The following is a 27,742-nucleotide window of genomic DNA, read 5'->3' as shown; positions in this document are numbered from 1 at the left end:
TCCAGGTCAAAATAATCCATATGCTGACGCGATGTCCTTTGGGGTGACATGCCCTGAGCCCCTTCGATATGTACTAGCCCCTTGCTCACTGAGAGTTGAGAGAGCACCATTCTCTGCCTGGAATGTTGGTTGCTAGCTAATCCATCCGGCCAACTGTGGCCTCCCAAACTGCTAGCATTACAACCAGTACTTTGGGAAGCCAGGCCAGGAGGATCATTTGAGCCCAGGAGTTCAAGGCCAGCCTAGGCAACACAGCGAGACCCCCATCTCTACAAAAAGTACAAACATTGGCCAGGCATAGTGACATGTGCGCCTGTAATCTCAGCCACTCCAGAGGTTGAGGTGGAAGGATCACCTGAGGCGGGCGTTGCAGTGAGCCGAGATCACGCCACTGCACTGCAGCCTGGGTGACAGAGCCAGATTCTGTCTCAAAATAAGAAAGTTCCGGGTTCCATTTGGTTCTCCCACCGCCCCCGCTGTGGTCTCAGCAGCTCGGGCAGCAGGAGGAGCTGCAGTGGCCAGGCAGCTGCAGCCCGAAGGCACCCGGCACGTGCCCTCTCTGACGCCAGGATGCCCAAGAGGAAGGTTGGCTCCGCCGAAGGGGCCACCAAGGAAGAGCCCACAAGGAGGTCGCACGGTTGTCAGCTAAACCTGCTCCTGCAAAAGTGGAAGCGAGGCCGGGTGCGGTGGCTCACGCTTGTAATCCCAGCACTTTGGGAGGCTGAGGCGGGGGATCACCTGAGGTCAGATGATATACAAAAAATTAGCCGGGCATGGTGGTGGGTGCCTGTAATCCCAGCTACTTGGGAGGCTGAGGCAGGAGAATTGCTTGAACCCGGGAGGCGGAGGTTGCGGTGAGCCGAGATGGCGTCATTGCACTTCAGCCTGGGCAACAAGAGTGAAACTCTGCCTCAAAAAAACAAAACAAAATGAATTACAATACATATTAAGAATTGTGGGCCGGGCATGGTGGCTCAAGCCTGTAATCCCAGCACTTTGGGAGGCCGAGACGGGCGGATCATGAGGTCAGGAGATCGAGACCAGCCTGGCTAACACGGTGAAACCCCGACTCTACTAAAAATACAAAAAACTAGCCGGGCGAGGTGGCAGGCGCCTGTAGTCCCAGCTATTTGGGAGGCTGAGGCAGGAGAATGGCGTAAACCTGGGAGGCAGAGCTTGTAGTGAGCTGAGATCCGGCCACTGCACTCCAGCCTGGGTGACAGAGCGAGACTCTGTCTCAAAAAAAAAAAAAAAAAAAAAAAAAAAAAGAATTGTGTACAAATTGAAATGTACCGATCTTCAATAAAATCTCAATTATGAAAGAAAAAAGCAATAAAGTTCCATATAGTGTATTCTCATCTGAAGAATAATTCCCACACGTAAGTGCTCGCTTTGGCAGCACACATTAAACAATGGAATGATAGAGTCCCATGGCCCCTGTGCAAAGGGGACAGCCAAATTCGTGATGGGTTCCATATTTAAAATTAGGGAAAAAAAATTTCTCACACTTAAACAGCAAACTATTTCTTGTTCAGGTAGATTCTAGATATGCTGTTGATCTGAAATACAGATTTAACCGGGTTTCCCTGCTCTGGGAAGCCCCTTTTGGCAATTCGTATAAGGGTCTTTTTTGGAAGGTAATGGGTAGGAACACGGAGATGTCAGCCAAGGGAAGGGACTCTCAGGGATTTCTATGGATTATGCAGACGCCCTGCCAGATCCCAAACTTCCCCAAAAGATCCCAAGTCCAGGCAGGAAGAACCACTGGGTTCCAGAAACCAAATGACTTGGCCCAGGGTGGGAGCCTTTATCATCGGATTCCATGACTAAAAGACAACCAGGGAGCAGAGCGAAAATCCCAGGGGCTCTCTCTCCCAGAAGACACCTGCTCCATCCAGATCAAACCCACAATGGCCCCAGCCAGTGATGCCTGGCACTCCTTTCCCCTCGGCTGTCCTGCCTGCAGTGGTGCAGTGCCCTGGTGTTCCCAGTCCGGATGCCTTCACTCCTTCCAGCGCCCCAGGAGGGTCACCTTGCAGTTCTCAGGGAGGAACATGGGGTCTTCCACCCTCGTGAGCTTCCCAGACATCAGGGTCTGCCCGCCCCACTCCATTCCCAAACGATGATCTCCCAGTTCTCCCAGCCTCCTGCTTCCATTCAGGGACCACCCTTCAGTGGTAAGATTCACACAGCAGACAACCAGAACCAACCCATTATACTAAAAGTGGTCACAACAGGCCACCCATTCAAGACTGGTTTTTATGAAATGCCCACAAGAGGCAAATCCAGAGCTAGAGAGAGGCAGAGTAGTTGCCAGGGTCTGAGTGGAAGACGGGGGTGGGTACTGAAGGCAAATGGGTATAAGCCTCTTTGGGGTGATGAAAATCTTCCAAACTAGGGTGGTGGTGGTTGCAAATATGCTAATGTCCATTCATAGTCCAAACTCCCAGAGACTGTGGAGGGGCAGAGGCAGGAAGATCTCTAAAGCCTAGTTTAGCTTGGGTGGCATAGCTAGACCATGTCTCTAAAATAGAAAAATTAGGCTGGCCACGGTGGCTCATGCCTGTAATCTCAGGACTTTGAGAGGCCGAGGTGGGCAGATCGCTTGAGGTCAGGAGTTTGAAACCAGCCTGGCCAACATGGTGAAACCCTGTCTCTACTAAAAATACAAAAATTGGGCAGGCATGCTGGTGCACGCCTGTAATCCCAGCTACTTGGGAGGCTGAGGCACAATAATTGCTTGAACCCGGGAGGCGGAGGTTGCAGTGAGCTGATATCAGGCCAACGTACTCCAGCCTGGGCCACAGAGCAAGGCTCCATCTCAAAATAAATAAATAAAAATAAAATATAAAAATTAAATCAAGTGTGCATTGATGACGTGGTCATGCACCCTACATTTCAGCTTCATTTACCCAAGAAAAACTCAAAGCCCATGCACTCCACCTCCATGCTCTTGCTAAGCAGTGCACATCCCATCTGCAAGGGACACTGAGGTCCCCTTCGACTCTACCTCAACCCAAGTCAAGGGAGGTTCTGTGAAGCAGTGCAGGCTTAACTACCACGGAGGAAAAGGTGCTGAGGGCTGGACAAACAGGCATCGCTCACTATGGCAACAACAAGAGCGGCTGTGCGTCCCACCTGTTACTAGGGAGCCCCTTTTAGGGTCCTCAAGGTTTTTGTGGAAGTATCTGTGGTTTTGTCCCATGTGACATTTCTCACTGTCACTGAGATTCATCTTGTCTACAACAGTTTGTTTCTTATATTAGTCACAGCAAACATTTCACATCTTACCAAGCAGCTGGCATTTAGATGCGAGGTTTTGCCCGGTGGAATGGTACCTTGGAATCGTTACCCACAGAAGATAGGATAAACAGGGCAGCTGCAGTCAAAAGAACTGACTGGGGTTGGCATGAGTGGGTGAGGGTTGAATCAGCTACACCTTTCCTGCAGAGAAAGCAGGTCTATTCTGAGAAATGATGGCAAGTTGTCGGGGAAGAAAAACTAAAGACACAAATGAACAGGAAAAAAAAAGAAATTTTATTAATATTGACATCCGTGGGGGATTACAAAATAGACTGGATAGACGTGGAGGCTTTCTCAGTCTCTTAATGAAGGAAACATGATTTGGATTGATTACACTAAATTGATAGGAGGGTAGAGTTTCAAATGACCAACCCCAAATGAAGTCTCTGGAACCAGGTGCCAGGTGCCATGTAATCTGTGTTTTTAAAGAGATGGGATATTGCGATGTGGTCCAGGCTGGCCAACATATGCTCACAAGAAGAGCAATTCCTACACATAAGTGCTTGCTTCGGCAGCACACATAAAAATAAATGAAATGAGCTGGGTGCAATGGCTCACACCTGTAATCCCAGCACTTTGGAAGGCCGAGGTGGGTGGATCACCTAAGGTTGGGAGTTTGAGACCAGCCTGACCAACATGGAGAAGCCCCATCTCTACTAAAAATACAAAAAATTAGCCGGGCGTGGTAATGCCTGTCTGTAATCCCAGCTGCTCGGGAGGCTGAGGCAGGAGAGTCGCTTGAACCAGGGAGGTGGAGGTTGCAGTGATCCGAGATCGCGCCATTGCAGTCCAATCTGGGCAACAAGAGGGAAATTCTGTCTCCAAAAACAAAAACAAAAAAAAATTAGCCTGTGTGGTGGTGGCCGCCTGTAATCCCAGCTACTTGGGATCAAAGGTGTGATCAGTGCATGGTATAGCCTGGAAATCAAAGGAACCTCCCACCCCAGCCTCTGCAGTAGCTGGGACTGTGTGCCCACAATGCCTGGCCATGTCAGCTATGTTTGAAATGGGTCATCAGGACAAGGTGGGTCACACCTTTAGGATCCTGTGAGCTCAGGAGTTGAGACCATCCTGGGCAAGACAGACCCCCTTTCTATCAAAAATCAAAAACTTAGCCAAGTGTGGTGGCACGCCCCATGTAGTCCCAAAACTTGGGAGGCTGAGTCAAAAGGACCACTTGAGGCCAGGCACGGTGGCTCACACCTGTAATCCCAGCACTTTGGGAGGAAAGGGAGGTGGATCGCTTGAGGACAGGAGTTGAGACCAGCCTGGCCAACATGGTGAAACCCTGTCTCTGCTAAAAATACAAAAATTAGCCGGGCATGATGGTCCGCACCTGTAATCCCAGCTACTCGGGAGGCCGAGGCAGGAGAATCGCTTGAACCCAGGAGGTGGAGGCTGCAGCGAGCCGAGATTGCCCCACTGCACTCCAGCCTGGGCTGAGAGAGAGAGAGAGAGAGAGAGAGAGAGAGAGAGAGAGAGAGAGAGAGAAAGAAAGAAAAAAGAGACTGCTCGAGCCTAAGGGATCTAGGTTGGAAGTGCCACCGCACTCCAGCCTGGGCAACAGAGACCCTGTCTTGGAAAAAAAAACAAAGCAAAAACAGAAGCCCACCATCATGCAAGTCTGATGGTAAGCATGCTCTGCAAATGTATTACCAAGATCAACATCGGCTTCAATGTTGCTTTTCTCAAATAGTAACACTCTAAAAGGATGCACTTTCTTTTTCTGACCATAGAAAGTGCCTCCCTGTAGACGGTCACAGCCTGAGATCTTCTTGCTCCAGCACTGTGGATTTTCTGTTGGAATCTTCCTTAACCAGGTCAAAATGGACACAGAAATAAAGATGCATTTATTGGCCCTGTTTGTGTGTTTTCTGGAATCCAGAGCATAAATCCCTAAAAGGACCGTCTCCAGTTCCTTGCTTCAAACAATCAGCAGGTTAGTCCTGTTCATCAAGGGGCAATTCTCTTGAGTTTTGTCTCCAGAAGGAAAAAGCAGCCGGGCGCGGTGGCTCACACCTGTAATCCCAGCACTTTGGGAGGCCGAGGCAGGCGGATCACGAGGTCAGGAGATCGAGACCATCCTGGCTAACACAGTGAAACCCCGTCTCTACTAAAAATACAAAAAACTAGCCAGGCATGGTGGCGGGTGCCTGTGGTCCCAGCTACTGGGGAGGTTGAGGCAGGAGAATGGCGTGAACCCGGGAGGATCACCTGCAGGATCACCTGAGCTTGCAGTGAGCCAAGATCGCGCCACTGCACTCCAGCCTGGGCGACAGAGCGAGACTCCGTCTCAAAAAAAAAAAAAAAAAAAAAAAGAAAAAGCAATGCCTACTAGATATATTATATTTGCCCAAGAGAATTAGGCTGGATGTCTAGAGAACAGCAAATGGATTCTGAGCCAAGTGTTCACTTGAGTTCCAGGACAGAGGCATACAGTCCCCATGGAGGCATCCAAAATGGAATCTAAGAGGTTGAAGACTATACCTTGTCACACACACAAACATCCTCCAGGATAGACCACAGGCTAGGATGTAAAAGTTCCTCAATAAAATGTGAGCAGAAACACACAAGTAAGGCTGGGGCACGGTGGCTCATACCATTCATTTCAGCAGTTCAGGAGGCCGAGGCGGGAGGATCAATTGAGCTCAGCGGTCCGAGACCAGCCCAGGCAACATGGTGAAACCTCATCTGTACAAAAAATACAAAAGTTAGTCAGGTGTGATGGTGCATGCCTGGAGACAGCTATTCAGGAGGCTGAGGTGGGAGGTGGAGGTTGTAGTGAGTCGAGATCGCACCACTGCCCTACAGCCTGGGTGACAGAGCCAGACCCTATCTCAAAAATCAATAATAAAAATGCAAAAATTAGCTGGCGTGGTGGCACATGCCTGTAACCCCAGCTGCTCGGGAGGCTGAGGCAGGAGAATTGCTTGAATCCAGGAGGCAGAGATTGCAGTGAGCCCAGTTCCTGCCACTGCACTCCAGCCAGGGCCACAGAGCGAGACTCTGTCCCAAAAAGAGGACCACTTGAACCCAAGAGATCTAGGCTGGAAGGGCCACCGCACTCCAGCCTGGGGAACAGACATCCCGTCCTAGATAAAAAACAAAGCAAACATAAAACCCCACCGTCATCCACGTCTGACGATAAGCATGCTCTGCAAATGTGTTACCAAGATCAGCGTCAACTTCAACGTTGCTTTTCTCAAACCGTAACCCTCGGGAAGGAAACACTTCCTTTTCTTTAGACAACAGAAAGTGCTTCTTTCCTCGAGACGGTCACAGCCTGAGATCTTCTTGCTCCAGCACCGTGGATTTGTTGTTGGAATTTTCCTTGACCAGGTTAAAATGGACACAGAAATAAAGATGCATGTATTGCCCCTGTTTGCCTGTTTTCTGGAATCCAGAACATAAACCCCAAAAAGGACCATCTCCAGTTCTTTGCTTCAAAGGCTCAGCAGGTTAGCCTTGCTCATCAAGGGACGATCCTCCTGAGTTTTGTCTCTGGAAGAAAAAGCAATGCCTACGACACATACCTTATGTTTAACCGAGAGAATTGAGCTGGATTTCTAGAGAACAGCAATGGATTTTGACCCAAGTGTTCACTTGAGTTCCAGGACAGGGACCCACAGTCCCGAGGGGAGCACCCAAAATCAAGTTTACAATGTTCAAGACTATACATTGTCACACACAAACATTCTCCAGGATAGACCACAGGCGTGGTCATAAAAACCCGTCAAAATTTGAACCTAAATACACAAGTACCGGTGAGGCACGGTGGCTCACACCTCTAATCCTAGCATTTAGGAGGCCAAGACGGGAGAATCACCTGAGCTCAGGAGTTCGAGACCAGCCCCAGCAACATGGTGTAACCCCGTGTGTATAAAAAATACAAAAGTGAGCCAGGTGTGGTGGTGCATGCCTGGAAACACTAATTCAGCAGGGCTTAGGTGGGAGGTGGAGGTTGCAGTGAGCCGAGATCGCACCACTACACTCCAGCCAGGCGATAGAGCCAGACCTTGTCTCAAAAATAACCAACCAAACAAATAAAACACACACACACACACACAAAGAAACAAAAAAATACCCAAGGTGATATCAGAGTATTCTCTGTATTTAGAACAGTATTTTGTGTGTATATATTGTATATAAAGAATATATGATAAAATATACATCATATATTTCTGAGACCCTGTCTCAAAGTTCCATACATTGTATGCCCTCAGGAACAATCATTCCTGCACATAAGTGTTTGCTTTGGCAGGGCACATAAAAAAAACTGGGGCCGGGCGCGGTGGCTCACGCCTGTAATCCCAGCACTTTGGGAGGCCAAGGCGGGCGGATCACCTGAAGTCGGGAGTTCGAGACCAGCCTGACCAACATGGTGAAACCCTGTCTCTACTGAAAATACAAAATTATCTGGGCGTAGTGGCGCGTGCCTGTAATCCCAGCTACTAGGGAGGCTAAGGCAGGAGAATTGCTTGAACCTGGGAGGCGGAGGTTGTGGTGAGCCAAGATCGTGCCATTGCACTCCAGCCTGGGCAATAAGAGTGAAACTCCTTTTCAAAAAAAAAAAAAAAGAAAATTGGAATGACAGAGGACAGAGTTACCCTGGCCCCTGCACAAAGGTGACATCCAAATTCATGATGGTCTCGTATTTATCTATTTATTTTTATCTATTTCATTTCATTTTATTATTTATTTTATTTTTCAGATGCAATCTTGCTCTGTGGCTCAGGCTGGAATGCAATGGCGTGATTTCAGCTCACTGAAATCTCTTCCTCCTGGGTTCAAGCGATTCTCCTGCCTCGGCCTCCGAGTAGCTGGAATTACAGATGTGCACCACCGCACCCGCTAATTTTTATAGTTTTAGTAGAGACGAGGTTTTGCCATTTTGACCCTGTTGGTCTTGAACATGACCTCAGGTGATCCTCCCGTCTCGGCCTCCCAAAGTGCTGGGATTACAAGTGTGTGCCACCACACCCGGCTGAGTTTTTACTTTTTTTGAGACTGAGTCTCACTCTGTTGCCCAGGCTGCAAGAGGCTCGATCTCAGCTCACTGAAAGTTCAGCCTCCCAGCCTCAAGCAATTCTCCTGCCTCATCCACCCGAGTAGCTGGGATTACGGGCGTGCATCAAGACCACGTCTCGCTAATTTTTTTATTTTTAGTACAGACGAGCTTTCACCGTGTTGGTCAGGCTGGTCTCGAACAACTAACCTCAGGTGATCCTCCTGTCTCGGCCTCCCAAAGCGCTGGAATGACAGGCTTGAGCCACCGTATCTGGACTAGTCCCATATTTAAAATTAGGAAAAAAAAAAGATGCCCACAACTAACCAGCAAATCATTTGTTGTTCAAGTACATCTCAAATACATCGTTTATCTAAAATACGTGTTTAACAGGGGGCCGGGCGTGAACCAAATAACATTCCTTACTTTCTTCTTGCCTGTGCATGGGTTAATATTCACATGCAGTCCCATCTACCAAGGTCTGCAGAGGGGCAGAGGCAGGAGGATCTAAGCCCACTTTAGCCTGGACAGCATAGTGAGACCCCCGTCTCATGCATTTACCTCCTGGTCATGCACCCAAGATTTCAGCTTCATTTCCCCAATAAACACTGAAGCCCCATGCACTCCACCCCCGTGCTCCTGCTGAGCCGTGCACATCCCATCTGCAGGGGACACTGAGGTCCCTTCAACTCCACCTGATCCCACGTGAGGTTCTATCCCAGTGCCAGATAATTTCCCTAAAGTAAAAGGTGGTGATGGCCCCGTGGTGGCTCACGCCTGTATTCTCAGCACTTTGGAAGGCTGAGGCGAGTGGCGCACTTGAGGTCAGGGGTTTGAGACCAGTCTAGCCAACATGGTGAAATTCCATCTCTACTAAAAAAAAAATACAAAAAGTAGCCAGGTGCGGTATTGGGCTCCCGTAATTCCAGCTACTCAGGAGACTGAAGCAGGAGAATTGCTTGAACCTGAGAGGCGGTGGTTGCAGTGAGCCAAGATTGCACCACTGCACTCCAGCCTGGGTCACAGAGCAAGATTCTATTTCAAAAGAGAGGACCATTTGAGCCCAAGAGACCAAGGTTGGAAGTGCCCCCCCACTCCAGCCTGGGCAACAGAGACCTTATCTTAGAGAAACAACAACCACCAAAATCAGAAGCCCACCATCATCCAAGTCTGATAAGCATGCTCTGCAAATGCATTACCAAGATCAGCACCAACTTCAACGTCGCTTTTCTCAAACCGAAACACTCTAGACAGAAGCGATTTGTTTTCTTTCAGACAACAGAAACCGCTTCTGTCCAGAGAGTCACAGCATGAGATCTTCTTGCTCCAGCAATCCGGATTTTTTGATGAAATTTCCCTACACCAGGTTAAAATGGACACAAAAATAAAGATGCATTTATTGGCCCTGTTTGCGTGTTTTCCGGAATCCAGAACATAACCCTCTGAAAGGACCATCTCCAGTTCTTTGCTTCAAAGGCTCAGCAGGTTAGCTTTGTTCATCATGGGGCAATCCTCCTGAGTTTTGTTTCCAAAGAGAAAAAGCAGTGACTATTAGACATACCTTTTTATTTTTTGAGATGAAGTCTCGCTCTGTCACCCAGGCTGGAGTGCAGTGGCGTGATCTCAACTAACTGCAGCCTCCGCTTCCTGGGTTCAAGCAATTCTCCTGCCTCAGCCTCCCAAGTAGCTGAGATTACTGGTGCAGGCCACCACGCTTGGCTAATTTTTGTATATTTAGTAGAGATGGATTTCACCGTGTTGGTCAGGATTGTCTCGAACTCCTGACTTTGTGATTCTCCCACCGTGGTCTCCCAAAGTGCTGGGATTACAGCTGTAAGCCACACGCCCGGTCTAATTTTTGTATTTTTAGTAGAGACATGGTTTCACCATGCAGGTTAATCTGGTCTTGAACTCCTGACTTCAAGTGGTCTGACCACCTCGGCCTCCCAAAGTGCTGGGATTATAGGCGTGAGCCCCTGCGCCCAGCCCACATAACTTATTTTTAACCAAGATAATTGGCCTGGAATTCATGAGACCAGAAATGGACATTGAGCCAAGTGTTCACTTGAGTTCCAGGACAGGGACACATAGTCCCGATGGGAGCATTCAAAATGGATCCTAAGAGGTTGAAGAATATACCTTGTCACACACACAAACATCCTCCAGGATAGACCACAGGCTAGGATGTAAAAGTTCCTCAATAAAATGTGAGCAGAAACACACAAGTAAGGCTGGGGCACGGTGGCTCACACCATTCATCTCAGCAGCTTAGGAGGACGAGGCGGGAGGATCAATTGAGCTCAGCGGTCCGAGACCAGCCCAGGCAACATGGTGAAACCTCATCTGTACAAAAAATACAAAAGTTAGCCAGGTGTGATGGTGCATGCCTGGAGACAGCTATTCAGGAGGCTGAGGTGGGAGGTGGAGGTTGTAGTGAGTCGAGATCGCACCACTGCCCTACAGCCTGGGTGACAGAGCCAGACTCTGTCTCAAAAATCAATCAATCAATCAATAATAAAAATGCAAAAATTAGCTGGGCGTGGTGGCACATGCCTGTAACCCCAGCTGCTCGGGAGGCTGAGGCAGGAGAACTGCTTGAACCCAGGAGGCAGAGACTGCAGTGAGCTGAGTTACTGCCACTGCACTCCAGCCAGGGCCACAGAGCGAGACTCTGTCCCAAAAAGAGGACCACTTGAACCCAAGAGATCTAGGCTGGAAGGGCCACCGCACTCCAGCCTGGGGAACAGACACCCTGTCCTAGATAAAAAACAAAGTAGACATAAAACCCCACCGTCATCCACGTCTGACAATAAGCATGCTCTGCAAATGTGTTACCAAGATCAGCATCAGCTTCAACGTTGCTTTTCTCAAACCGTAACCCTCGGGAAGGAAACACTTCCTTTTCTTTAGACAACAGAAAGTGCTTCTTTCCTCGAGACGGTCACAGCCTGAGATCTTCTTGCTCCAGCACCGTGGATTTTTTGTTGGAATTTTCCTTGACCAGGTTAAAATGGACACAGAAATAAAGATGCATGTATTGGCCCCATTTGCATGTTTTCTGGAATCCAGAACATAAACCCCTAAAAGGACCATCTCCAGTTCTTTGCTTCAAAGGCTCCGCATGTTAGCCTTGTTCATCAAGGGACAATCCCCCCAAGTTTTGTTCCCAAAGAGAAAAAGCAATGCCTTGTAGACATACATACCTTATATTTAACCAAGAGAATTGGGCTGGATTTCTAGAGAAGAGCGATGGATACTGAGCCAGGTGTTCACCGGAGTTCCAGCACAGGGACACGCAGTCTCTATGGAAGCAACCAAAATGGAATCTAAGAAGTTGAAGAATATACATTGTCTCACACACAAACATCCTCCAGGGTAGACCACAGGCGAGGACGTAAACACTTCTCAATAAAATTTGAACGGAAATACAGAAGGCCAGGCAAGGTGGCTCACACCTGTAATCCCAGCACTTTGGGAGGCCAAAGCCGGTGGATCATGAAGTCAGGAGTTTGAGACCAGCCTGGCCACCATGGCAAAATCCCATCTGTACAAAAAATACAAAAAATTAGCCAGGCGCAGTGATGGGCGCCTGTAATCCCAGCTACTTGGGAGGCTAAGGCAAGAGAATCGTCTGAATCCGGGAGGGAGGTTGCAGTGAGCTGAGATCCAGCCTGGGTGACAGAGTGAGACCCCATCTCAAAAAAAAAAAAAAAAAAAAAGGGCCGGGTGCCATGGCTCACACCTGTAATCCCACCACTTTGGGAGGCCGAGGCGGGCGGATCACGAGGTCAGGAGATCGAGACCGTCCTGGCTAACATGGTGAAACCCCGTCTCTACCAAAAAATACAAAAAACTAGCCGGGCGAGGTGGCGGGCGCCTGTAGTCCCAGCTACTTGGGAGGCTGAGGCAGGAGAATGGTGTGAACCCGGGAGACGGAGCTTGCAGTGAGTGGAGATCGTGCCACTGCACTCCAGCCTGGGCGACAGAGCAAGACTCTGTCTCAAAAAAAAAAAAAAAATAATAATAATAAATTAATTAATTAAAAAAACAAAACGAACAAACAAAAAAACAAATATTATCCAGGTGTGGTGATGGGCACCTGTAAATCTCAGCTACTTGGGAAGCTGAAGCAGGAGAATCGCTTGAACCCAGGAGGCGGAGGTTGTAGTGAGCCAAGATGGCGTCACTGCACTTCAGCCTCGGTGACAGAGAGAGTCTCTGCCCCCCAAAAAGGACCATTTAAATCCAAGAGACCTAGGTTGGATATGCCGTCGCACTCCAGCACGGGCAACACAGACCCTGCCTTAGAATAAAAAGGCAAAACCAAAACGGAACCCCACCATCGTTCAAGTGTGATAAGCATGAGCTGCAAATGTATTACCAAGATCAGCATTGACTTCAACGTTGCTTTTCTCAAACCGTAACCCAGCAAAGAGAAGCACTTTCTTTTAGTTTAGACAACAGAAAGGGCTTCCCTTTGTAGGGTCACAGCATGAAATCTTCTTGCTCCAGTACTCTGCATTTCTTGTGGAAATTTTCCTTAACCAGGTCAAAATGGACACAAAAATAAAGATGCATTTATTAGCCCTGTTTGCATGTTTTCTGGAATCCAGAACATAAACCACTAAAAGGACCATCTCCAGTTCCTTCCTTCAAAGAATCAGCAGGTTAGCCTTGTTCATCAAGGGGCAATCCTCCTGAGTTTTGTCTCTAAAGAGAAAAAGCAATGCCTACTACACATACCTTATCTTTACCAAGAGAACTGGGCTGGATGTCTAGAGAACAACAATGGATTTTGAGCCAAGTGTTCACTTGTGTTCCAGTACAGGGACACAGTCCCGACGGAAGCATCCAAAATGGAATCTAAATTAGCCAGGCATGGTGGCGCATGCCTGTAATCCTAGCTTCTCAGGAGGCTGAGGCAGGAGAATTGGTTGAACCCAGGAAGAGGAGGTTGCAGTAAGTGGAGATCGTAGCACTGCACTCTAGCCTGGGAGATAGAGCAAGACTGTCTCAACAATAATAAATAAATAATTAATTAATTAAATAAACAAAAATTAGCTGGGTGTGGTGGCTCATGCCTGTAATCCCAGCTGCTCAGGAGGCTGAGTCAGGAGAATGGCTTGAACCTAGGAGGCAGAGGTTGCAGTGAGCAGAGTTTCTGCCACTGCCCTCCAGCCTGGGTCACAAAGTGAGACTGAACCAAAAAAAAGGACCGCTTGAGCCCAAGAGATCTGTTAAAAGAGCCACCACACTCCAGCCTGGGCAGCAGACACCGTGTCACAGAGAAAAACAGGCTCGGTGTGGTGGCTCACGCTTGTCATCTCAGCACTTTGGGAGGATGAGGTGGGCAGATTACCTGAGGTCAGGAGTTTGAGACCAGCCTGGCCAACATGGTGAAACCCGTCTCTGCTAAAAATACAAATAATTAGCTGGGCATGGTGGCACAGGCCTGTAATCCCAGCTACTCAGGAGGCTGAGGCAGGAGAACTGCTTGAGCCTGGGAGACAGAGGTTGCATTGAGCCGAGATCATGCCACTGCATTCCAGCCTGGGTCACAGAGCAAGACTGTGTCTCAAAAAACAAACAAACAAACAAACACCCCAGAAGCCCACCATCATCCAAGTCTGATGGTAAGCCTGCTCTGCAAATGTATTACCAAGATCAGCATCAGCTTTGACGTTCCTTTTCTCAAACAGTAATCCTCTAAAAGGGTGCACTTTCTTTTTCTGACCACAGAAAGTGCCTCCCTGTAGAGGGTCACAGCCTGAGATCTTCTTGCTCCGGCGCTGTGGATTTCTTGTTGGAATTTTCCTTGACCAGGTTAAAATCGACACAAAAATAAAGATGCATGTATTTGTCCTGTTTGCCTGTTTTCTGGAATCTAGAATATAAACCCCTAAAAGGACCATCTCCAGTTCCTTCCTTCAAAGAAGCAGCAGGTTAGCCTTGTTCATCAAGGGGCAATCCTCCTGAGTTTTGTTCCCAAAGAGAAAAAGCAATGTCTACTAGACGTACCTTATATTTCACCACGAGAATTGGGCTGAATTTCTAGAGAACAGCCACGGATTTTGAGCCAAGTGTTCACTTGAGTTCCAGGACAGGGACACACAGTTCCGATGGGGGCATCCAAAATGGAATCTACGATGAAGAATACACATTGTCGTAAGCAAAAACGTTCTCCCGGAGAGACCACAGGCTATGCTGTAAAAGCTCCTCAATAGAATTTGAGCAGAAATACACAAGTACAGGTGGGGCACGGTGGCTCACACCACTAATCCCAGCACTTTAGAAGGCTGAGACGGGAGGGTCACTTGAGCTCAGGAGTTCAACATGAGCCTGGGCAACATGGTGAAACCATGTCTGTAAAACAAATACAGAAGTTAGCCAGGTATGGTGGTGCATGCCTGGAGACAGCTATTCAGGAGGCTGAGGTTGGGGGTAGAGGTTGCGGTGAGCCAAGATTGCACCACTGCACTTCAGCCTGGGCGACGGAGTGAGACTCTGTCTCAAAAATAAATAAATAAATAAATAAATAAATAAAATATAAAAATTAACCAGGTGTGGTGGCACATGCCTGTAATCCCAGCTGCTCAGGAGGCTGAAGCAAGAGAATCTCTTGAACCCAGGAGGCAGAGGTTGCAGTGAGCAGAGTTCCTGACACTGCATTCCAGCCAGGGCCACAGAGCAAGACTCTGTCCCAAAATAGAGGGCCACCTGAACCCAAGAGAACTAGGTTGGAAGTGCCACCACACTCCAGTCTGGGCAACAGACACCCTGTCTACGAAAAAAAAAAAAAAAACAAAAAAACCCCACAATACCCCAACATCATCCACGTCTGATTATAAGCATTCTCTGCAAATGTATTACCAAGATCAGCGCTGCTTTTCTCAAACAGTAACACTCTAAAGGGAACCATTTTCTTTTCTTTCAGATCACAGAAATCGCTTCCCTCTAGAGGGTCACAGCCTGAGACCTTCTTGCTCCAGCACCATGGATATTTTGTTGTAATTTTCCTTGACCAGGTTAAAATGGACACAAAAATAAAGATGCATTTATTGGCCCCGTTTGCCTGTTTTCTGGAATCCAGAATATAAAACCCTAAAAGGACCATCTCCAGTTCCTTGCTTCAAAGAATCAGCAGGTCAGCCTTGTTTATCAAGAAGGAATCCTCATGAGCTTTGTCTCCAGAAAGAAAAAGCAATGCTGACTACACATACCTCATATTTAACCAAGAGAATCGGGCAGGATTTCTAGAGAACAGCAATGGACGGAGAGCCAAGTGTTGACTTGAGTTCCAGCACAGGGACACACAGTCCAGATGGGAGCGTCCAAAATGGAATCTAAGATGTTGAAGAATATATATTGTCTCATACACAAACATTCTCCAGGATAGACCACAGGTTACACTGTAAATGCTCCTCAGTAACATTTGAACAGAGATACACAAGGACAGGTGGGGCGCGGTGGCTCTTACCTCTAATTCTAGCACTTTAGGAGGCAGCGACGGGAGGATCACCTGAGCTCAGGAGGTCAAGACCAGCCCCGGCAACATCGTGAAACCCTACGTGTACAAAAAAATACAAAAGTGAGCCAGGTGTGGTGGTTCATGCCGGTAGCCACTAATTCAGTAGGCTCAGATGGGAGGTGGAGGTTGCAGTGAGCTGATATCGCCCCACTACACCCCAGACTGGGTGATGGAGCCAGACCTTGTCTCAAAAATAACCAACTGGCCCGGGGCGGTGGCTGAGAGGCAAAGGTTGGAGGGAGCCGAGATCCTGCCACTGCCCTCTAGGCTGAGCAACAGTGAGACTCCATCTCAAAAATAAATAAATGAATTTTTAAAAATGCAAATATTAGTCAGCCATGGTGTCAAACGCCTATAATCCCAGCTATTCGGGAATGTGAGGCAGGAGAATCGCTTGCAACTGGGAGGTGGAGGTTGCAGTGAGCCAAGATCGCACCACTGCACTCCAGCCTGGGTCATAGAGCAAGACTCTATCCCTAAAAAGAGGACCATCTGACCAAGGAGACCTAGGTTGGAAGTGCCGCCACACTTCAGGCTGGGCAACAGAGACACTGTCTCGGCCGGGCGCGGTGGCTCACGCCTGTAATCCCAGCACTCTGGGAGGCCGAGGCGGACGGATCACGAGGTCAGGAGATCGAGACCATCCTGGCTGACACAGTGAAACTCTGTCTCTACTAAAACAACAAAAAATTAGCCGGGCTGAGGCAGGAGAATGGTGTGAACCTGGGAGGCGGAGCTTGCAGTGAGCCAAGATTGCGCTACTGCATCCAGCCTGGGCGACAGAGTGAGACTCCATCTCAAAAGCAAAACAAAACAAAACAAAACAAAAAAACCCCAAAACCAAAACAGAACTACACCGTCGTCCATGTCTGATGATAAGCATGCTCTGCAGTTATTACCAAGATCAGCATCAACTTCAACGTTGCTTTTCTCAAACGGTAACACTCCAAAGGGAAGTGCGTTCTTTTCTTTTAGACAACAGAAAGTACTTCCCTTTGGAGGGTCACAGCATGAGATCTTCTTGCTCCAGCACTCTCGGATTTTTGTTGACCAGGTTAAAATGGACAGAAAAGTAAAGATGCATGTATTGGCTCTGTTCGCATATTTTCTGGAATCCAGAATATAAACCCTAAAACGACCATCTCCAGTTCCTTGCTTCAAACGCTCAGCATGTTAGCCTTGTTCATCAAGGGACAATCCTCCTGAGTTTTGTCACCAAAGAGAAAAAGCAATGCCTACTACACATGCCTTATATTTAAACAAGAGAACTGAGCTGGATTTCTAGGGAACAGCAATGGATTTTGAGCCAAGTGTTCACTTGAGTTCCAGGACAGGGACACACGGTCCTGATGGGGGTGTCCGAAATGGAATCTAAGATGTTGAAGAGGACAGCCCGGTGGCTCGTGCTGGTTATTATATTATCAATATCAGACAATATAATAAAATGTATGTTACATACGTTTGAGCCCCTGTGTCAGAAAAGGAAAGCTCTATACGTTGTATGCTTACAGGAAGAATAATTCCTACACAGAACAGCATGCATTAAAACAAAATTGGTACGAAAAATTAGCTGGGCATGGTGGTGAGCGCCTGTAATCCCAGCTACTCCGGAGGCTGAGTGAGGCAGGGGAATCACTTAAACCCGGAAGGCAGAGATTGCAGTGAGCCGAGGTGGCACCACTGCACTCCAGCCGGGGCGACAAGAACAAAACTCCATCTCAAAACAATTAAAAAAAAAAAAAAATCAGAATGACAGAGATTCCCATGTCCGCTGCACAAAGTGACATAGAAATTCATCATGGGTTCCAGATTTGAAATTAGGAAATACAGGCCGGGCGCAATGCCTCACGCCTGTAATACCAGTTCTTTGGGAGGCTGAGGCAGGTGGGTCACCTGAGATCAAGAGTTTGCAACTAGCCTGATCAACATGGTGAAAGCCCATTTCTACCAAATACAAAAGCCGAGCTAAGCGTGGTGGTGCACGCCTACGATCGCAGCTGCTAGGGAGGGTGAGGCAGGAGAATTGCTTGAACTTTGGAGGCAGAGACTGCAGTGAGCCGAGTTCATGCCATTGTACTCCAGCCTGGGCAACAAAGTGAGACTCTGTCAAAAAAAACCAAACAGAAAACAGAAACAAAAAACAAAACTAAATGAGGTGTGATCAGTGCATGGTATAGTCTGGAAATCAAAGGAGCCTCCCACTGCGGCATCTGCAGTAGCTGGGACTCTGTGCCCCACATTGCCTGGCCACGTCAACTATCTTTGAAATGGGTCAGCAGCAGAACGTGGCTCACACCGGTGGCATCGCTTGAGCTCAGGAGTTGGGACCTTCCTGAGCAACAGAGACCACATCTGGATGAAAAATTAAAAACTCAGCCAAGTGTGGTGGCACGTCCCATGTAGTCCCAACTACGTGGGAGGCTGAGTCAAGAGGACCACTTGAGGATGGGTGAGGTGGTTCACGCCTGTAATCCCAGCACTTTGGGAGGCCGAGGGGGTGGATCACCTGAGGTCAGGAGCTGAAACCAGCCTGGCCAACGTGGTGGAATCCTGTCTCTTCTAAAAATACAAAAACTAGGCCAGACGTCATGGCTCATGCCTGTAATCCCAGCACTTTGGGAGGCCAAGGCGGGCGGCTCACATGAGGTCAGGAGTTTGAGACCAGCCTGGCCAACATGGTGAAACCCTGTCTCTACTAAAAAAAAAAAAAAAATTCTGGTCGGGCGCAGTGGCTCACACCTGTAATCCCAGCACTTTGGGAGGCCGAGGTGGGCGGATCACGAGGTCAGGAGATCAAGACCATCCTGGCTAACACGGTGAAACCCCGTCTCTACTAAAAATATAGCCGGTTGGCCGGGCGCGGTGGCTCAAGCCTGTAATCCCAGCACTTTGGGAGGCCGAGACGGGCGGATCACGAGGTCAGGAGATCGAGACCAGCCTGGCTAACACTGTGAAACCCCGTCTCTACTAAAAAAATACAAAAAACTAGCCGGGCGAGGTGGCAGGCGCCTGTAGTCCCAACTACTCGGGAGGCTGAGGCAGGAGAATGGCGTAGACCCGGGAGGCGGAGCTTGCAGTGAGCTGAGATCCGGCCACTGCACTCCAGCCTGGGCGACAGAGTGAGACTCCGTCTCAAAAAAAAAAAAAAAATATAGCCGGGCGCGGTGGCTCACGCCTGTAGTCCCAGCTACTCGGGAGACTGAGGCAGGAGAATGGCGTGAACCGGGGAGGCGGAACTTGCAGTGAGCCGAGATCGCGCCACCGCATTCCAGCCGGGGCGACAGAGCGAGATTCCGTCATGGAAAAAAAAAAGAAAAAGAAAAAAAAAAGAAAAGAAGTAGCCAAGCATGGGTGTGTTCTTGTAATTTCAGCTACTCGGGAGGCTGAGGCAGGAGAATGGCCTGAACCTGAGAGGCGGAGGCTGGAGAGAGCCCAGATCACATGACTGCACTCCACCCTGGGCAACAGCGAAACTCCGTCTCAAAAACAAAAATAGTAAATGAATAATAAAGAAAAGGAGAACTGCTTCCACCCGGGAGGCAGAGGTTGCAGTGAGCGGAGTTCCTGCCATTGCACTCCAGCCTGAGTCACAGAGCAAGACTCTGGCCCAAACAAGAGGACCCTATGAACACAAGAGATCTAAGTTGGAAGTGCCACTGCACTCTAGCCTGGGCAACAGACACCCTGTCTTAGGAAAAACAAAACACAAAAAAACACAATACCACTATCAGCAAAGTCTGATTATAAGCATGTTCTGCAAATGTTTTACCCAGATCAACATCAAATTAAACGTTGCTCTTCTCAAAGAGTAACCCTCTAAAGGGATGCACGTTCTTTTCTTTCAGACAACAGAAAGCGCTTCCCTCCAGAGGGTCACAGCATGGGATCTTCTTGCTCCAGCACCGTGGATATTTTGTTGGAATCTTCCTTGACCAGGTTAAAATGGACAGAAAAATAAAGATGCATTTATTGGCCCTGTTTGCATGTTTTCTGGAATCCAGAATATAAACCCTAAAAGGACCATCTCCAGTTCCTTCCTTCAAAGAATCAGCAGGTTAGCCTTGTTCATCAAGGAGCAATCCTCCTGAGTTTTGTCTCCAGAAAGAAAAATCAATGCCGACTAGACATACCTTATATTTAACCAAGAGAATTGGGCAGGATTCCTAGGGAACAGCAATGGATTTTGAGCCAAGTGTTCACTCGAGTTCCAGCCCAGGGACACACAGTTCCAATGGGAGCATCCAAAATGGAATCTACAATGTTGAAGAATGTACATTGTTATACACACAAACATCCTCCAGGATAGACCACAGGCTAGGACGTAAAAGCTCCTCAATAAAATTTGAGCAGAAACAAACAAGTAAGGGTGGGGCACGCTGGCTGATACCATTAATCACAGCAGTTTAGGAGGCCCAGGCAGGAGGACCACTTGAGCTCAGGGGTTCGAGACCAGCCTGGGCAACGTGGTGAAACCTCATCTGTACAAAAAATACAAAAGTTAGCCAGGTGTGGGGGTGCATGCCTGGAGGCAGCTATTCAGGAGGCTGACATGGGAGGTAGAGCTTGCAGTGAGCTGAGATCACACCACTGCACTATAGCCTGGGCGACAGAGTGAGACTCTGTCTCAAAAACAAACAAATAAATCAATTTTAAAAATGCAAAAATGAGCCGGGCGTGGTAGCATATGCCTGTAACCCTGCTTGGGAGGCTGAGGCCGGAGAATTGCTTGAACCCAGGAGACAGAGATTGCAGTGAGCCAAGTTCCTGCCACTGCACTCCAGTCAGGGTAACAGAGAGAGCGAGACTCTATTTCAAAAAGAGGATCACTTGAGCCCAAGAGATCTAGGTTGGAAGGGCCACCGCACTCCAGCCTGGGCAACAGAGACACCCTGTCTTAGATAAAAAACCAAACCAAACCAAACCCCACCATCATCCACGTCTGATCATAAGCATGCTCTGCAAATGTGTTACCAAGATCAGCATCAACTTCAACGCGCTTTTCTCAAACCGTAACCCTCGGAAAGAAAGCACTTTTTTCTTTAAGACAACAGTAAGCACTTCTTACCTCCAGATAGTCACAGCCTGAGATCTTCTTGCTCCAACACCGTGGATTTTTTGTTGGAATTCTCTCGACCAGGTCAAAATGGACACAAAAATAAAGATGCATGTATTGGTCCTGTTTGCATGTTTCCTAGAATCCAGAATATAAACTCCTAGAAGGACCATCTCCAGTTCCTTGCTTCAAAGAATCAGCAGGTTAGCCTTGTTCATCACAGGACAATCCTCCTGAGTTTTGTCTCTGGAAAGAAGAAGCAATGCCGCTGGGCGCGGTGGCTCACGCCTGTAATCCCAGCACTCTGGGAGGCTGAGGTGGGCGGATCACGAGGTCAGGAGATTGAGACCGTCCTGGCTAACACAGTGAAACCCCGTCTCTACTAAAAAATTCAAAAAACTAGCTGGGCGCGGTGGCGGGCGCCTGTAGTCCCAGCTACTCGGGAGGCTGAGGCAGAAGAATGGCATGAACCCGGGAGGCGGAGCTTGCAGTGAGTGGAGATTGCGCCACTGCACTCCAGCCTGGGCGACAGAGCCAGACTCTGTCTCAAAAAAAAGAAAAAAAAAAAAAAAAAAAAGCCAACTAGAAATACATCATATTTAACCAAGAGAAATCGGCAGGATTTCTGTGGGTGACTTGGGCAGGAGACCGAAGGCACAAGTCATTCCAGTATAATAAAGAAACTTGGCACAAGCCAGTCCAGTATAATAAAGAAAATATATACAATAAGAATAGTTATACTAGAAATAGATTACAGGTATGATTTTGTATGAATATTATTAATCATTAGTTTGTAGCATGACTCTTTATTCCAATATTATAATAATCTGTGTTCTACAATTATAACCTAGGAAAAACCAGGCCATACAGATAGGAGCTGAAGGGACACGGTGAGAAGTGACCGCAAGAGTGGGAGCCCTCTGTTATGCCACTAGAGGGCTCCCTGGTCTAGTGGTAACGCCAGTGGGAAGGCGCCATTTACTTAGCAGACCTTGGTCTAGCCGTAGCGCCAGTGCCTGGGAAGGCACCCCTTAGCAGACCAGGAAAGCGAGTCTCCCTTTCCCCACGGGAGTTAGAGAAGACTCTGCTCCACCACCTCTTGTGGAAGCCGTGACATCAGTCAAGCCCACCTGCAGTCATCCGGAGGCCTAAACGTCTCCCTGTGATGCTGTGCTTCAGCAGTCATGCTCCTGGTCCACTTTCATGCTCCACCCTGCACACCTGGCTCGGCCTTCTAGATAGCAGTAGCAGAATTCGTGAGAGTACTAAAGTCTTTGAACTCTCCGAGAAATACATAGAAGAAATAATGACGTAACCTGTCCCCTCTCTCTCTCCATCTAAGCTACCAAATAGGGAAGGGCCCCCGTCCGGTGGACACGTGACTCACGTCATCTTACCTATCATTAGAGGTGACTCACACTCCTTACCCTTCCCTCTTGCCTTGTATACAATAAATAACAGTGCGGCCAGGCATTCAGGGCCACTACCGGTCTCCGCGCCTTGGTGGTAGTGGTGCCCCGGGCCCAGCTGTCTTTTTTTCTGTCTTGTGTCTTTATTTCTACAATTTCTTGTCTCTGCACACGAAGAGAAAAACCCACAGGTCCAGTAGGGCTGGACCCTACAGATCTCTAGAGAACAGCAGTGGATTTTGAACCAAGTGTTCACTGGAGTTCCAGCACAGGGACACACAGTCCCGATGGGAGCGTCCAAAATGGAATATACAATGTTGAAGAATATACATTGTCTCACACACAAACATTCTCCAGGATAGACCACAGGCTAGGCGGTAAAAACTCCTCAATAAAATTTGAACACAAATACACAAGTACAGCTGGGGTGCAATGGCTCACTCCTTTAATCCCAGCACTTTAGGGGCCGAGATGGGAGGATCACATGAGCTCAGGAGTTAGAGGCCAGCCCCGGCAACACGGTGTAACCCCACATGTACAAAAAATACAAAAGTGAGCCAGGTGTGGTGCTGCACACCTGTAGACACGAATGCAGCAGGTTTAGGTGGGAGGCGGAGGTTGCAGTGAGCTGAGATCGCACAACTGCACTCCAGCCTGGTCGATAGAGCCAGACCTTGTCTCAGAAATAACCAACCAAACAGGCCGGGCGCGGTGGCTCAAGCCTGTAATCCCAGCACTTTGGGAGGCCGAGGCGGGCGGATCACGAGGTCAGGAGATCGAGACCATCCTGGCTAACCCGGTGAAACTCCGTCTCTACTAAAAAATACAAAAAAAAAAAAAAAAAACTAGCCAGGCGAGGTGGCTGCGCCTGTAGTCCCAGCTGCTCGGGAGGCTGAGGCAGGAGAATGGCGTAAACCCGGGAGGCGGAGCTTGCAGTGAGCTGAGATCTGGCCACTGCACTCCAGCCTGGACGACACAGCAAGACTCGGTCTCAAAAAAAAAAAAAAAAAAAAAGAAATAACCAACCAAACAAATAAAACACACACACACAGAAAGAAACAAAAATACCCAAGGTGATATCAGGGTATTCTCTGTATTTAGAACAGTATTTTGTGTGTAAATGATTATATTATATATATGATGAAATATACATCATATATTTTTGAGACCCTGTCTCAAAGAAAGTTCCATATATGGTCACAGGAAGAATCATTCCTACATGAGTGCTAGCTTTGGCAGTGCACATAAAAAAAAATTTGGAATGACAGAGATTACCCTGGCCCCTGCACAAAGGTGACAACCAAATTCATGATGTTCCTGTGTTTATGTATTTATTTTTATTGATTGATTTCATGTTATTTTTATTATTTATTTATTTATTTTTATTATATATTATTTATCTTGCTCTGTGGCTGAGGCTGAAATGCAATGGCGTGATTTCAGCTCACTGAAATCTCCTCCTCCTGGGTTCAAGCAATTCTCTTGCCTCAGACTTCCGAGTAGCTGGAATTACAGATGTGCACCACCACACCCAGCTAATTTTTGAATTTTTGGTAGAGACAAGGTTTTGCCATGTTGGCCCCATTGGTCTTGGACTCCTGACCTCAGGTGATCCTCCTGTCTTGGCCTCCCGAAATGCTGGGATTACAGGTGTGCACCACCACACCTGGCTTACTTTTTTACTTTTTTCAGACTGAGTCTCACTCTGTTGCCCAGGCTGGAGTGCAGTGGTGCAATCTCAGCTCACTGAAAGCTCAGCCTCCTGGCTTCAAGCCATTCTCCTGCCTCAGTCTCCCGAGTAGCTGGGATTGCAGGCATGCACCACCACCATGTCTTGCTAATATTTGTATTTTTAGTACAGACGAGGTTTCATCAAGTTGGCCAGGCTGGTCTGGAACAATTGACCTCAGGTGACCCTCCTGTCTCAGCCTCCCAAAGTGTTGGAATGACAGGCGTGAGCCACCATACCCAGAATAGTCCCATCATTAAAATTAGGAAAAACAAAGATGCCCACACCTAAAGAGCAAATCATTTATTGTTGAAGTACATCTCAAATACATTGTTTATCTAAAATACAAGTTTAACTGAGGGCCGGGTACAAACCAAATAATGGTCCTTACTTTCTTCTTGCCTGTGCATGGGTTAATATTCACATGTAGTCCCAGCGACCAAGGACTGGGGAGGGGCAGAGGCAGGAGGATCTAAGCCCACTTTAGCCTGGGCAGCATAGTGAGACCCCGTCTCATGCATTTATCTCCTGGTCATGCACCCAAGAGTTCAGCTTCATTTCCCCAATAAACACTGAAGCCCCACGCACTCCACCTCCGTGCTCCTGCTGAGCCGTGCACATCCCATCTGCAGGGGACACTGAGGTCCCTTCAACTCCACCTGACCCCACATGAAGTTCTATCCCAGGGCCAGAAAAATTTCCATGAAGTAAAAGGTGGTGATGGCCTCGCACAGTGGCTCACGCCTGTATTCTCAGCACTTTGGGAGGCCGAGGCTAGTGGCTCACTTGAGGTCAGAGGTTTGAGACCAGCCTGGCCAACATGGTAAAATCCTGTCTTTACTTAAAAAAAAAAAAAAAAAAAAAAAATTCAGGCCAGGCACGTTGGCTCATGTCTGTAATCGCAGCACTTTGGGAGGCTGAGGCGGGTGAATCATTTGACATCAGGAGTTCGAGACCAGCCTGACCAACATGGAGAAACCCCATATCTGCTAAAAATACAAAATTAGCCAGGAGTGTTGGCACGTGCCTGTAATCCCAGCTACTCAGGAGGCTGAGGCAGGAGAATCACTTGAACCCGGGAGGCAGAGGTTGCATGGGCTGAGATCATGTCACTGTACTCCAGCCTGGGCAACAAGAGTGAACCTCCATCTCTCTCTCTCTCTTTCTCTCTCTCTCTCTCTCACACACACACACACACACACACACACACACACACTCAAAAAGTAGCCAGGCGTGGTGGCGGGCACCTATAATTCCAGCTACTCAGGAGGCTGAGGCAGGAGAATTGCTTGAACCTGAGAGGCAGAGGTTGGAGTCAGCCGGGATCATGCCACGGCCCTCCAGACTTGGCAACAGCAAGACTCCATCTCAGAAATAAATAAATGAATGAATAAAAAGGAAAAATACAAATATTAGCTGGGGCATGATGTCAGGTGCCTGTAATCCCAGCTACTCAGGAAGCAGAGGCAGGAGAGTTGCTCGAACCGAAGAAATGGAGGGTGCAGTGAGCCGAGATTGCACCACTGCACTCCAGCCTGAGTCACAGAACAAGACTCTGTCCCAAAAAAGAGGACCATTTGAGCCCAAGAGACCTAGATCGGAAGTGCCTCTGTACTCCAGCCTGGGCCACAGAGACCCCGTCTTAGAAAACAAAAACAAAACAGACTCCCAACATCCTCCAAGTCTGATGACAAGCATGCTCTGCAAATGCATGACCAAGATCAGCACCATCTTGAACGTGGCATTTCCCAAATGGTCACACTCTGAAGGGAAGCACTTTGTTTTTCCTCAGACAACAAACAGAAAGTGCTTTCTCTAGAGGGCCACAGCATGGCATCTTCCCACTCCAGCACTCTGCGTTCCTTGTTGGAATTTTCCTGGACCGGGTTAAAAGAGACACAAAATAAAGATGCATTTATTGGCCCTGTTTGCATATTTTCTGGATCCCAGAACATAAACCCCTAAAAGGACCATCTCTAGTTCTTTGCTTCAAAGGCTCAGCAGGTTAGCCTTGTTCATCAAGGGGCAATCCTCCTGAGTTTTGTCCCCAAAGAGAAAAAGCAACACTTACCACATACCTTATATTTAACCAAGAGAATTGAGCTGGATTTCTAGAGAACAGCCATGGATTTTGAGCCAAGTGTTCACTGGAGTTCCAGGACAGGGACACGCAGTCCCGATGGGAGCATCCAAAATGGAATCTACAATGTTGAAGAATATACATTGTCTCACACACAAACATCCTCCAGGATAGACCACAGTCTAGGCTGACTCTAGAGGACCACTTGAGATTAGGGGTGGTGGCTCACGCCTGTACTCCCAATACTTTGGGAGGCCAAGGCTGGTGGATCACCTGAGGTCGGGAGTTTGAGACCAGCCTGGCCAACATGGTGAAACCCTATCTCTACTGAAAATACAAAAATTAGCTGGGTGTGGTGGCAGGTACCTGTAATCTCAGCTACCCAGGAGGCTGAGGCAGGAGAATCACTTGAACCCGGGAGGCGGAGGTTGCGGTGAGCCGAGATCACACTATTGCACTCCAGCCTGGGCAACAAGAGTGAAACTCCACCTAAAAAAAAAAAAATAATAATAATAATAGTTAGTAAGACATGATGGCAGGCACCTGAATTCCCAACAATTCGGCAGGCTGAGGTGAGAGAATCACTGGAACCTGAGAGGCGGAGTTTCCAGTGAACAGAGATCCTGCTACTGCACTCCCAATGGAATGAGAACGCGTCTCAAAAAAATCAAACAATAAAAAGGGGACCACTTGAGCCCAAGAGAACTCGGTTGAAGGTGCCACCCACTCCCTCCTGGGCAACAGAAAACCTGTTTTGGAAAACAAAACAAAACAAACAGAACAAACAGAACCTCAGCATCATGCGATCGGATGATAAGCATGCTCTGCAAATACATTACCAAGGTCAGCAGCATCTTCACCGTTGCTTTTCTCACACAGTAACACTCTAAAAGGCTGCACGATCTTGTTTTAGACCACAGACAGTGCTGCCATTTAGAGTGTCACTGCATGAGGAGATCTTCTCGCTCCAATACTCCGGTTTTGTTTTTTTTTTTTTTGAGATGGAGTCGCCCAGGCTGGAGTGCAATGGTGTGATCTCGGCTCCCTGCAATCTCCTTCTCACGGGTTCAAGAGATTCTCCTGCTGCACCCTCCCAGATGGCTGAGACTACAGGTGTGCACCACCACGCCTAGCTATATTTTGCATTTTTAGTAGAGACAAAGTTTCGCCATGATGGCGGGGCTGCTCTTAAACTCCTGACCTGAGGTGATCCCCCCATCTCCACCTCCCAAGTGCTGGGATTACAAGCGTGTGCCACCGCACCCGGCCTATTTTATATTTTTTTTTTGAGATTGAGTCTCACTGTTGCCTAGGCTGGAGTTCAGTGGTGTCATCTCAGCTCACTGAGAGCTCAGCCTCCCGGCTTCAAGTGATTCCCCTGCCTCAGCCTCCTGAGTAGCTAGGATTAAAGGTGTGAACCACGACCACACCGGGCTAATTTTTGTATTTTTAGTAGACATGGGGATTCGCCATGTTGGTCAGGCTGGTCTTGAACAACTGACCTCAGGTGATCCTCCTGTCTCGACCTCCCAAAATGATGGAATTACTGGTGTGAGCCGCGGTACCCAGCCTTGTCCTATATTTAAAATCAGGAGCAAAAAATGTGGCCTACACCTGAAGAGCAAATCATTTGTT

At 48.2% G+C, this 27,742-nt stretch overlaps 1 protein-coding gene and 8 non-coding genes across 12 annotated transcripts in view; all 9 read right to left on the bottom strand.

Moving 5' to 3' along the window:
• NDUFA3 (NADH:ubiquinone oxidoreductase subunit A3) overlaps window positions 1–27,742 on the bottom strand; it is a 427,160-nt gene that overhangs the window by 322,681 nt on the left and 76,737 nt on the right. Inside the window, exon 1 of one of the 4 annotated variants that reach the window (XM_077981790.1) lies at window positions 15,852–15,855. The exons of the other annotated variants lie outside the window; for them this stretch is intronic. The gene's annotated coding sequence lies outside the window, so the exon portion shown is untranslated. Of the gene's footprint in view, window positions 1–15,851; window positions 15,856–27,742 lie in introns of those variants that run through there. 4 annotated transcript variants of the gene reach the window in all.
• MIR517B (microRNA mir-517b) lies at window positions 4,976–5,087 on the bottom strand. Its single transcript, NR_128404.1, is given in 1 exon segment — window positions 4,976–5,087. It is a non-coding gene; the product is annotated as a microRNA mir-517b (primary transcript).
• On the bottom strand, window positions 6,504–6,592 carry MIR516A-2 (microRNA mir-516a-2). The gene has a single exon (NR_032564.1). It is a non-coding gene; the product is annotated as a microRNA mir-516a-2 (primary transcript).
• On the bottom strand, window positions 11,174–11,262 carry MIR516A-1 (microRNA mir-516a-1). Its single transcript, NR_032563.1, has one exon. It is a non-coding gene; the product is annotated as a microRNA mir-516a-1 (primary transcript).
• Window positions 12,733–12,791, bottom strand: MIR518A-2 (microRNA mir-518a-2). The gene has a single exon (NR_128356.1). It is a non-coding gene; the product is annotated as a microRNA mir-518a-2 (primary transcript).
• Window positions 15,197–15,283, bottom strand: MIR518E (microRNA mir-518e). Its single transcript, NR_032571.1, has one exon. It is a non-coding gene; the product is annotated as a microRNA mir-518e (primary transcript).
• On the bottom strand, window positions 16,766–16,852 carry MIR521 (microRNA mir-521). Its single transcript, NR_032585.1, has one exon. It is a non-coding gene; the product is annotated as a microRNA mir-521 (primary transcript).
• Window positions 19,639–19,719, bottom strand: MIR519B (microRNA mir-519b). Its single transcript, NR_032574.1, has one exon. It is a non-coding gene; the product is annotated as a microRNA mir-519b (primary transcript).
• MIR517C (microRNA mir-517c) lies at window positions 26,970–27,080 on the bottom strand. Its single transcript, NR_128314.1, has one exon. It is a non-coding gene; the product is annotated as a microRNA mir-517c (primary transcript).

The sequence above is a fragment of the Macaca mulatta genome, chromosome 19 (assembly GCF_049350105.2).
Source record: "Macaca mulatta isolate MMU2019108-1 chromosome 19, T2T-MMU8v2.0, whole genome shotgun sequence".
Taxonomy (NCBI): domain Eukaryota; kingdom Metazoa; phylum Chordata; class Mammalia; order Primates; family Cercopithecidae; genus Macaca; species Macaca mulatta.
This window is presented reverse-complemented; position numbering and strand designations above follow the sequence as displayed.